General features: G+C 40.9%; 1 protein-coding gene across 2 annotated transcripts in view; it reads right to left on the bottom strand.

The window, feature by feature from the left end:
• Nucleotides 1–11576, bottom strand: part of CDKL5 (cyclin dependent kinase like 5) — a 132159-nt gene extending 120583 nt beyond the window's left edge. For both annotated transcript variants that reach the window (XM_061453201.1, XM_061453202.1), the window contains exon 1: nt 11516–11576. The gene's annotated coding sequence lies outside the window, so the exon portion shown is untranslated. The remainder of the gene's footprint in view (nt 1–11515) is intronic.
• Between the last annotated feature and the right edge of the window lie 433 nt (nt 11577–12009).

Genomic DNA, 12009 nt, shown 5'->3' with positions numbered 1-12009 from the left:
ACAACATGAAAGTTACAATCACTGCTAATAAATTCTTTTAAACACCAAGATACTTAAAAAGTGTCAGAACTAATTTTAAAAAACAAACAACCAACCCATTGATTCTGGAGTCGGAAAGTAAATTTACCAGAATAAAACTTTTCATTTGTATTTTCTATGACTGAACAATCTTTTCTCACTAGCATTGAAGCTTCATGTAGCCTATTTAAAAGGACAGCATACTTCCTCTTTGTTAATTTCTTTGAAGAGCAGCAAGCTAACAAGCTTGATCTGCCATTCCACTTTCACTGAAATGGCCAACAATAGCTCAAATTTTATTTTAAGTGAGTATAACTGGAACAGTCAAACAAAAGGTCACCCATTTTACTGGCGTGGAAAAATACAGGATAGGCCTCCTAGCCTCCCAGGGCTGTTCAGTACTTTGTATGATCAAAGGCAAGCAGACTTCGGCCTTAACACAAATATCTTCCCATCTCCGCTTATCCATACCCATCATTTGCAACAGCATTTTAGTCACCATATTTTATGATGACTTGTATAAACAAATTTGATTTACCCCAGAAGAAAAACAACACACCTCCTAGTATCCAAACTTATAGTTAAAACAGCCTTATGTTTCAAATACTTTAATTACAAGTATACATGGATTTTTTTTTTTTGGTGAGTTGTATCAGATAATTTGAGTCAGCTGAATCAACTGAAAAACTCTGTTAACAGAAGTAAGGCCATGACTGGTTTTTGTTGTTTGTTTTTTTTTTCCAAATATGCTGTTCCCTCACAGAGCTTGAGGCAACTAAAATGTCAATGTGCATTGAATTTACTGAAACGGAATTAATGATCTGCTAATGACAGCAATAGCTATTTGGTCAGGAAAATCAGAGTCAAGGTTCACCTTCTGAAAACACTGTTTTTTTTTAGTATTGCTGTGGGCATCCTGCACTGTCACCTTCACACCAAAATCTGGTTTTATTCATAGCAGTAGCACAGTTTTTCAAGAAAGTCAAGAAACCCATTTGTTGTGTTGGAAATTGCAGAATTCTTGAAATCCTAAACTGAACACAACATTTCAGCCTTCCAAGTTTTTCAAGAAATATGTCAGTAATTTCGATTCAGTTTGCTGTGCTGCAGCACCTCTTTTCTCCCTGATCCCCTTCTGTTCTATATATGAGATTCTATGTTTGAAGTTCTTCCTGGTTGGCTGTCACTGTTCTTCCTGCATCAAGTTCGTATTTCTGTCACTGACTTTGTAGGATATGCACAACCTCTTACCCACGTACATCAGATGACATGTTTTCTATTCCACCTACAATTCTCTCCTTCTTCCTTGCTCTTTATGACAGGTTTAAAATGAGCAGCTCTTCCCCCAGTTCCTTTAAAGATAAGGAATTCTTTAAAAATGTAAGTTGCACTTCTGCATAACCTACGTCAGGGACTGTCAAACAGGTCTCCACAGTAACTCTGGGTCCTATGTCCACCCATAAGAATACCCTTACTTCCCTCTTAGAATAATATCCACAAACTATTGCCCCATGACATTCCCTCCATTATGCACAATGCAGTAACCCATCACATCAGCTTCATGTCTCTCTCACTTTCTGTACTACCCTTACCTTGCACCCTAGTTTGGCAAAAGGCAGCAAATTCCATGATAGGTTGACAGGCTGACCACAGAGACACAAAACAGAGTCCCCACATTTTCTTATCCAGTTTTTTCTCTAACCATCTGCCTGTTTCTGTGAGACCTGGATGTCTGCAACAGAGCTGCCCCTCTGCCAAAGTTGACTGGGAACTGAGCGAGTGGTTCAGAAGTTCCTGGCAGGGTGGGAGGACAGGCTAATGGACAGATGGAAGGACATATGGAACAATTGCATAAGCAACCTTCCCTCAAACCAAAATAGAACCTTGAAGTCCACCTGTTCCACAAAACATTTCAACAGCACTAGACACTCCCCACTTCAAGGTTTTCTGTTTTATAAGACACTATACTGCATGAAGTAGTAGCTTTAGCCTGTAGACTTACTAGATCAACACATTACTGACTCTACATCACGATATACAGCTAAAGCATTCCACAAATAACTGCCTTTCGACACAAGCTGTACCCAAACAAGATTTCACAGTTAAGTAGAGAAAGAATGGTTGCATAAAAACATTATAACGGCATGTAATTTAAAATATCCTTTAAAAATAGTGCAAACAAAAAAAAAGGAGAATTGAAAACAGGATTTTGGGGTGGTTTTTTTGGGCTGTTTTTGGTGTCTGTGGTTTTTTGGTTTTTTTTTTGGTTTTGGTTTTTTGGGTTTTTTTTTGTTTTTTTTTGGTGGTTTTGATTTTTTTTTTCCTCACTAAGAAATACAAAAACATGTAGATAAAATAAAGACTACTACCAATTAAAGGATCTGCAAAGGCGTCTTGCATTTCAACAGCCTAAGACTGTGTGAAGGGATAGAGAAGAAGCTGTGCTAGATGAACAGATGGATCAGGAAAGTGTGAAGAGGTCCATAAGCTAGACCCAAGTTTCTAAAGCACGAAACTTCTGAAGTGAACACAGACTCATTGTAGGTGTTTTCATACAAGGATTAGTTAGGGTGAGGAATTTGGGGGATTTCTTTAAGGTTTTTTTTAAAGCTGATAAATGTAGGTAGACGGCAGCATGCTATGCATGCATGTCTGCAGTGGTGGATTCATGGATAATGGAACTCCATGCCAGCCTGACAAGCAAGGCAAAAAGAGTGGAAACACTTTTGCAGGTTAAACTAACCAGATAGCAACATAGTTGATGTGGCAGATTAAGAGTAGCAACAAACTAAAAAAAGGGGAGCTCCTAGTCAAAAGGAATAAAAAACCCAAAACCTGACTGCGCCAAAAACTTTGCTTCCTTTTAGCCAGAATTACCTTTCAAGTGCTCTAAAGAAGGTAACGTATCGGTGTCATTAAAATGAGTTGAACATAGAATATGTGGGGGAAGGGGGTGGGGGGGTGGGGAACTGTCCTGGAAAGAGAATGGCAGTTTAATTTTGCGCAACTTCTTCCTAGTGACATTTTAGGAATAATATTTTAGGAAATACTGCTTTTGAGCAGAAGGTCTAACTAGACACCCCCCTGAAGTCCCTCATCCATCCCTGATGTTAATTGTCGCTTCAAAATATCCTAAACAATCCTACTAAAAACAGCAGCAGAAACTTGGGAAGAAGGTATTCTATATTCGTTAATAAATTCAGATTCACTTCAGTGAACACCCATCTTACAGTAAAAAAAAATATAATTTTTTTATGTTCCAAGGTTCACAACTGAACATTATTAACATTTATTGTCACTGCTACAACAATCGCCTACTCTTTGACAAAAACAGCTGTAAATTTTGGATAAATCATTCTATAAGTAACCCACCCATAAGCAAATTAAACTTTATCTCAAATGGTACATAACATAAAAAGCAAACTTGTTCCAAATTATCATAAAACTATGCCCATCCCCTATTTTGCATTCCCAAAACTATATTCTAACAACACAAAAATCAACTCTTAAGAGCTGCCAGTATATCTACCAATGATTTTGAACAACATAAATTTGAAATAGCAATTAAGATGTGAGATTAAAACCAGTTCCATCTACTATATGAAGTGCTGTATGTTTTGATGGTTTCAATATTTCTTCACCTATGAAGGGGGTTACATAAAAATTGAAGTCAGATGGGTCCCAATCCTGCATACGCTCCTCCGTAAGCAATGTAACTGAAGTTAAACATATGTTTAACTTATTACATGTACACAAATATTTGTAGAGAGGGCTTCAGTGACTCCAGGGAATAAACAAAATGCTGCCAAGTGTTCAAAACAAAAAAACAGAAGAGGAAACTTTTCCTGCAATTTGTTTTCAGCTACTGTGAAGTTTTTGCTGAACACAGCAGGTTAATAGGAATTTAGAACAAGCCCTTCTGGCTTTTTGGGTTTTAAGCAGGAGGTGTCAGAAAAATTACCACAGGGGTAACTGGCTTGTGGCGGCCAAGCATTCATAGCAATGTCGCTTTTTGATCCTTTGATGTCAGCTCTTCCTATCACTGTGAAGCAGAATTCACCAAGCGTTGGATTGTTCACCCACTAATAGGGAACGTAAGCTGGGGTTAGACCGTCATGAGACAGGTTAGTTTTACCCTACTGATGATGTGTTGTTGCAATAGTAATCCTGCTCAGTACGAGAGGAACCGCAGGTTCAGACTCCTGGTGTGTGTGCTTGGCTGAGGAGCCACTGGCGCAAGGCTAGCATCCGAGGGCTTATGACTGATGCCTCTAAGAATCCCGCCTAGATGCTTGATGTTGTGCTATTGTGTCATCGGTCGCTTGTGACTGACCCAGGAGATGACAATCTTGTTCAGAATGCATGGGTAAAGGTTTTCCCGAATCTTTGTTAGCGACGACAGGCCTTTCTCACAGAAGAAGGAAAACTCCTATCTTCAAACCCAGGCTGATAGAGCTCATCTAGCCTCATATGGTCTTCCATTGTAGAGAAGGACACTTACAAAACCTACAACCTGTGGACTTTGCTGTCACTGTCCTAGCTAGTTAAACCTCAGGTGTAAAGGGTGGGGCCAGTTCTGCAAGCTGCACCTCATCTAAAAAAAATCCACTGCACAGGCTGGAAGGGCTTACTCTCACTTGTCTGTATGGACAGGCAAGGGTCAAAATGGTAGGTGACAAGGTGCATGGGAAGCTGCAGATCCAACCTTGCATGCGGGCGGACCAGCGCATGGGTAGGTCGAGATCACTCAGGAGATGACAATCCTGGTTGGACACTTCGTGATTGCCTAAGCACCCTTTTTTCCAACCAGATTTGCATATCCCACATGCCCTTGGTCATCATGCTTGTAGTAAGCGTGGTTAAAGCCCTTCCCAAATCTTCGCTTGAGAAGCCAGGCCATCAATGGCTCTGACAAGAAGAGCTTTATAAAAAGCTGACTATGACATATCCCCATCTTCCACGCACTTCAGTTTTGCTATTAGTATTTCATATAAGCAAAAATACAATCTTAAAAATACAACAGAACAAAAAACTCACAAAACCCCCCAAAAAACCAAAACCCAACAACCCACAAACAACACCATCTTGAAAATGCAGAACAATCAAACCGCATTATATTTATTCATGGAAAACTGCTCTGATGAACCTGCAATTATCTTAATATGCTGCAGCATGCAAGTTACTCTTACCAGGCACACTAAAATTTGGCATTAGAGCCAGCAGAGACTAATATCCAAATCCCTGAAGCTTATCTACTACAAGACTCCCATCAGAACACAGTTTCTTCACCATCATCTAGAAATATTGTCCAGATGAAAAGGGAGAGAAAAAGAGCAGTGCACACCACCAAGCACCTTCTGCTCTACCAACATCAGCCACAGTGCTGGTGCATGTGTATGCAAACACAGCGAGACGGTTAGATGTGAATTATTAAAAAAAAATAAATAAATAAATTAGAAAAAATACGAATACCTTCTTAAGATTAGGAAATGTAGCAACAAGTAGGAAGCTTATAAACACAAATTTACTGTGTTCTCAAGTTTAATTCAAAAGTTTCTATGCTTTAAATTTTTAAGTATAAAGTCCCACTTACTAGTACAAAGCTTAAAAAAGTTACCAGATGGGAGTTATCCTGTGGTCATGAAATCAGATTGTCCTAACAAGTTAAAATGTCACCCAGTCTATAACATACAGGCCAAACAGAGATCTACCTTCTCAAGGTCAGAAAGGGATGAGTCTGTAAAGCACTGAAATGATGTACATTCAAGTAGCTATTCACTCACTTCAGATGTAAATGGGAGTACTTCATAAGCGCTAAGCTCATTCAAAGTAAACCAAATGTACTGAAAAACTCAGAGTGATTGTATGTCAAACAGTTACCTCAGTTAATTATCAATTCAATAAAAACTTTAAGTAATCCATTCCAAGATCACAACAACTTCCGAGCTTGAAAACTAAGGGCTTCCCCACAAACACAAGGGCTTCACAGTTAATTGCTAGATGAGATCAACCAAAACATAGTTCTAAGGAACCAAGCTAAATAAGAATTCTCCGCTAAAAAGAAATCATTGTGTTAACCATTTCTCTGAATTCACTAAGAAATGTACAGTTCCTACAATGCATGATGACTGACAATTACGGAAAAAATGTTATTGTCATATTCAAGCTCCAAGAATTATAATTTTTCGTATACTTAATAGTTGAATAAATATTTGAACCTATTGAACCTTACAGCCACATTCTCACTTTCCTTCAGTTGAAGGAAGCAGTGTGTTACCATCAAGATCTGTATTTCTGTAGTCATCTGTAAGAAAAGGTTAACATGAGACAGTGATACAATTCACCAAAATAATGGAGCTCTCTGTGGCTGGCATAATGAGCATTCAGCTAAGAACTGATTCGCATTTTGGTTTGTTTTGTTTTTCTTTTTTTTTTGCTTTTTGGTTTGGTTTTTTTGTTTGTTTGTTTCCAGAGAAGAAATTTGAGAGGTTTTTGTTTGGGGGTTTCCTCCCCCACCTTTTTTTGAAATCTTGCCAGGCATGTATTTGTCATGAATGCCACCCCCAACAAGATTATCTTCTTTTTCCAAAACAAGTGTTACATTATGTTATCCTAATAATCAAAATAATAGAATAAAGGATTAATTTTCACGACATTAACAGACAATTCCAACACTAGAAAGTTTAACCACTGGATTAGGAATATAAATTTGAAGCTGAACTGGAACACACCAGCATCTCTTCTGCAGTAATTGCAGAAAAAATAATTCGACTCCAGTAAAGATTCTGGAGACCTAAACATTTCAGTATCACTGACAAGTACCATAGAAAGTCATAACATATATTAACTACTTACTCCATAGAGATTTTCCTCATTTTAAGACACAGCAATGGATTATGTTGACTCCACAGCAACTAAATGTAACTTAAGTATCAACCTTCATACTGGCAGAAAAGCAGAACAGAACTCTTAACTTGTGAGCCCATGCGTTATTTTCCAGAAGTTATTTTGCCTAAAAAGAATGGGCTTGGAAGTTCTCTGAAGGCTAGCCTATTCCTATGAAATTCTCTTGGTTGCCTCTGAGAAGGGAGGAAAAAAGTGTGTGCATGCGTGCGTGTATGTATATATATGTGTGTGTGTGTGTGTTCAATATTTCTATAGCAACAGAGTTTAAGACAAGTAGATCCTTTTAAATTTATTTTGTTCTTTCAATGCATTTTCAAGATTTTTAGCACAATTATTTCTGGTATGCAAAAATATCATATTTAATACAGTGACAAAGAAATATATTATCACATTCTAAATAAAACCCCTTATTCTTAAAAGCTGAATACATTAGTGTTGTGAACATTGAGAAGTTTAACATTTTTCCTTCATCCATATGTATTATGAAGGTGCACAGACTCATCAAGAGAGCCGATGTTGGAACAGTAATTTCCTCAGTTTACTTATATATTGTTTTAATGCTCAATTTATATTATGAAATTAATTCTTGCTTCTTTTCATGCAGAAAGCTGGTATTACCTTCACAAACAAATCTCCATTTAGATACCAAAGCATTATAGTTATAATACAGAATATGGAACCAGGAAATAAACTCTATTCCTCACTAGTAACATACATTCTTTAGTGATAGCAAGTCACTGATCATTCTTGTGCCTTGAGGTTCTGATGTAAAAGATAAAAATCTAGAGTTGGCAGGTCTAGCTCATGAATAGTGCTAAAATTCCTTAAAAATCTCAAATAGAAGTTATGACAAATAGAATCCAATTTTGTCCTTTTCCCATGAGCAGCACACAGTTCACAATGACTTCATTTATCCTCCATGTCAAAATATTTTTGGGGTTGCTCCCTCTCGTTACTGTTTCATGACACTGTTAATGCTCTGCTCAGAGTAAGCATGTAAGCTCAAGAAAATATTCCTAGATAAGAACTCACATTTTATCCACAGCCTAAATAATATTTAGTAAAACCGCTAGTTAGTTTTTTTCTTTCCAAATTCGTACTGGTGAGTGTTCTGTGTTTAAGAGAAAGCTAATGCTTATATGTGAACAGTTTTCAAGAGCATCCATATATAGTCAGTATTATAAATAGCTATTTTTATAACAGTACTGAAGTGGCTTTTCATTATAGAGAGAGGGTGTTCTCTATATGCAGAAATTATTCTCTTATTCTACCTTGTACTTGCAATCTTAGCTCTCCTCCTGCTCACATGGCCCTCCTCCATACAACCCCCTAGCCCCTGCTAGCGTCAAACTACATTGGCACTATAGTTCACAGAATCATAGCATACCAGCTTAGAAGGGACCTCAAGAATCGTTTGGTCCAACCTTTATGGACCAAACATGGTCTAGAGTAGATGTCCCAGCATCCTGTCCAGGCAAATCTTACAAGTGTCCAACTTTGGGGAATCCACCACTTCCCTGGGGAGATTATTTCAGTAGCTGATTGTTCTCACTGCAAAAAAATTTTCCTCTCATGTCCAAATAGGAGTAACTTGTGCCCACTACCCCTCGTCTTTGCCTTGTCTTGACCCTTTAAACACTGGAACATGGTATTAACTGTAGGAGTGCTCCAGTAATAACTTCCAACAAACTAGCCCAAACTTCTTTACAAAAATGTTCTCTCTACACTGACCACACAACTTTTTACATTTTCCTGTAGTTATTTCACTAGTAAAAAACGCTTATGAAACTGATACTGTCAAGAGTTTTATTAGGACTATAGAGCTACAGTAAACATTTCAGTATTTTTATCTCAAAGTATTTTTTCCTCATCACTATTAAATTAAACAGAAAGAAGCTATGAAAACATTTAAATGGATCTGCAATTTATTTGTTTCAATAGTTCAAGTTCTGAAAACTAAGCCAGAGCAGACCAGCTGCAACACTAACAGGTTTGTTACAAAACTCATTTTAAAGTTAGACAAAGGGAATCAAAACAAATTTCTAGTTTCTGCTTCCGTGAAGTTTAGATCTCCTACATTAAAAAAAAAAAGAAAAAATCTCTAGTGTAAAACAACGGGTTATAAATCAGATTCATTAAAAAATGTCATCATTTAATTAAAGTTAAAAATCAGGCAAAATGCAAGTATTTTTTACATGTGTGGTTTTGAATGATAATTACTTTCACCTGCAGGTCAAAGTACTAGCTGAAATAAATCCAAAAGATCTAGTTCCAAAATATGGTATAGTACTTGCTCCTTGCAGCACTCAGTTGTTACAGCTTTAGAATTCTCCCATTTCTTATCAACTATGGTCTTTGACCCCACAGTAATATATCATCCTGGTTTTCTGCATGGCAGAAAAATCTAACCCTAAAACAAGGCAACAAAGCTCTTGATGCAATTTTGATTTAAATTCCTAAATATTGCAGTTTTAGTTAAATACTGACCAGCAAGACCATACTCCTGAGAGCGATTCAATGTGGAAGCTTCTTTAGGCAGAGAGCTCTCTCCTTGCAGAATATTGTGCCAAAAGTACAAAGGGGGAAGATTTTCCTTCCTATTGCCAAATGAGCAAAAATGAGAGAAATCTCAAACACCCACACAACTAGAGGTAGTTCTTAAGACTGTACGATAGAAAAAGCCAATACTTCTATTATTCAATCCAACTATTGGTGCCTCATGTTTCTAATACAGGCAGGTATATCTTATAAAAAGCTTTCATGTTTTTTTTTTTTTCAGCTGCAGATCTCTTTTGCTATTAAGTCAGCACACACAGCGACAAGAAAAATCTAAAAAGATTATGTTGCTTTCAGTAAATGCAACAGACTATTTGAAATATTAGATTTGATATCCTTACACTGAGATCCAGGGGAAAAAAAAAAAATAGTGTTCTCATAGGTAAAATTTATGTTCTCATAGATAGTAAAATGAAGTAGGAATTGTGGGTTGCCCTAGCCAAGAAACCATTATCAGCTGGCAGTATATAACCCGATCATTCATTACACTGGAAGCTGGCAGTGCGCAACACCTTTCTGGAAAAAAAATAAGGCATAATGACAACAAAAAGAAACTAACAGGACGATTTAAAACTCCTCTCCTTCAATATTGCAGAACCTGAAGGCCATTCATGACCTGCATCTATCAGTATGCCAATGGATTTTCCTAGCCCTCTTCTGTCTTATACTCTCTTGCAGCCTATTTGAGACATTCTGAAGCTTTGCTAAATAAATATGTATCTGCAATAAGTAAGAACTCTTCCAGATATGACTGCAACTAATGTATTACCACCTTGACAAGTCTACCAAGTCAGTCAGGCAATAGCTTCCCACAGCCAAGGCACAGCACACAGGAATTTGCATGATCATTACTAATTTCACTATGGCAGTTTCACACTGTTGCTGTTTCAGACAGCTACCTGCCGCAGCAATGGCAGGCAGTACACGATGCAGACAGAAGGAGGATCTCCGAGAGCGAGGCTGGAGTAGTTCAGCAATAGCAACAGCACGCAGAGCCCTCACACACACTAAAGAGAATGGAATAGGAACAGAGCTTCTTGCTCCTCCAGCCCAGGAAGAAGCATTGCTACAAACTCACAGCTAAACCCTGCTTAAAGAAAAATCCTTTTCCTTTCCATGTGCTCTGCGCTCTAGTCCAGGGATAGCAACCGACTTTTCCCTGCTCACCGACCAACACAAAAGATGAAACCCGAGAGCAGAATCAAGGAATAGCCCAGCATTGGGAATCCCGGCATTCCTTTTCTTTCCTAGCGGCTCCAATTGAGGAACTGCCTTCTCTCTCCTGGGTGTTGGCCCCTCTGATGCTCTCCATCACCACCTACCTACCTGATAACAACTAGTGTATTTTCTCCTAACTGGCACAGAAAATGCACAAGCCCAGCAATAGCGCAGCCGATTAAATAACACACGCAAATAATTCAGAGAAACACTCCCTCCACCAAATCATTACAATCTAAGGAGTATCTTTTATAGAAGAAGCCATGAGCCCTTCCAACCAGAGGGAGGACGGCATTAGGGAGGAAGAGGGGAGAGCCAGCGCAAGACACGGTATACGGGCGGAATCCCACAGGCGGCCGCCTCCCTCCCCACCTCCCGGGGGGGACCTCAGTGAATCCCGGACCAGGGGGACTGAGACAGCCGCTCCCGCGGGCTCTGCCCAGTCCCGAGGGGGGGGCGGGAGGACATTGCCACCTCACCCCATGCTGGACGGGCGCACCTGGGCTGCGGGGCGCGGCGCCCAGCAGCTCTACCCGCCGGCGGAGACACCCGCCGGCCCCGCGGCAGGGCCAGGAAACGGCCCCCGACGGGATGAGGTGGGTGGGGGGAAACGGGCGGGCCGCGGCCGCCCAACGGCGGTGCGGTGCTGAGCGGTGCGCGGCTGGCCAGTGCTGTGGGGGTGGAGGAACCGAGTTGAGGGAAGGGGGCGAGGCGCAGGGCTGCCTCGCCGCAGCAGCAGGAGCCCGGGAGGTGACAGGTGAGGGCGGCGGAGGGCAGGGGGTGGCCTTCCGTTGCACGCGCGGCGCAGCTCCCCTACCTCCGTTCCGGCGCTGCCGCCGCTCTCGTTATACCCGGCGGCGCCCGACCGCTCACTCGCCGGCTCGCCGCCACCCCCTCACCCCGCTCCCCCGCCCGCCGCAATCCCACCCTAGTGCAGCGCTCAACCGACACCACCAACCGCCCAAGCCCGCCTCCAAGCCCGCACTGACACTTCCTTTCACCAATACTAGGAGAGCTCGGGGTGCCAAGGCTACGCCCCTGCTCCCTATAGACCAATAGGCGCTAACCATAATCCTTCCCCTCCTCCTCCCTCCCTGGCACCGCCCCTAGCTTGAGTACGGCCCGCCCTCGCGGCAGGGTCGGTTGGATCCTAGCTGCTGGGGAACGGGTGTGGGGCGGTGTCTGTGGTGGGGCATGGGGGTCCTGCCAGGGTGCAGGTGGCAGCCGTGGTTGGAGCCGGCTGGAGGAGGGGCTGCAGGAGCCATGGGTGGTGCCTCCGCTGCGGGCTGGTGGGGGTGCGGGGGTCAGTCG

Source organism: Pezoporus flaviventris, unplaced genomic scaffold (genome assembly GCF_033815535.1).
Source record: "Pezoporus flaviventris isolate CSIRO_AGI_PZ_B2104156 unplaced genomic scaffold, CSIRO_AGI_Pfla_v1 ptg000015l, whole genome shotgun sequence".
Classification (NCBI taxonomy): Eukaryota; Metazoa; Chordata; class Aves; order Psittaciformes; family Psittacidae; genus Pezoporus; species Pezoporus flaviventris.
Note: the sequence above shows the minus strand (reverse complement) of the source record. Positions and strands in the feature narration are given on the sequence as shown.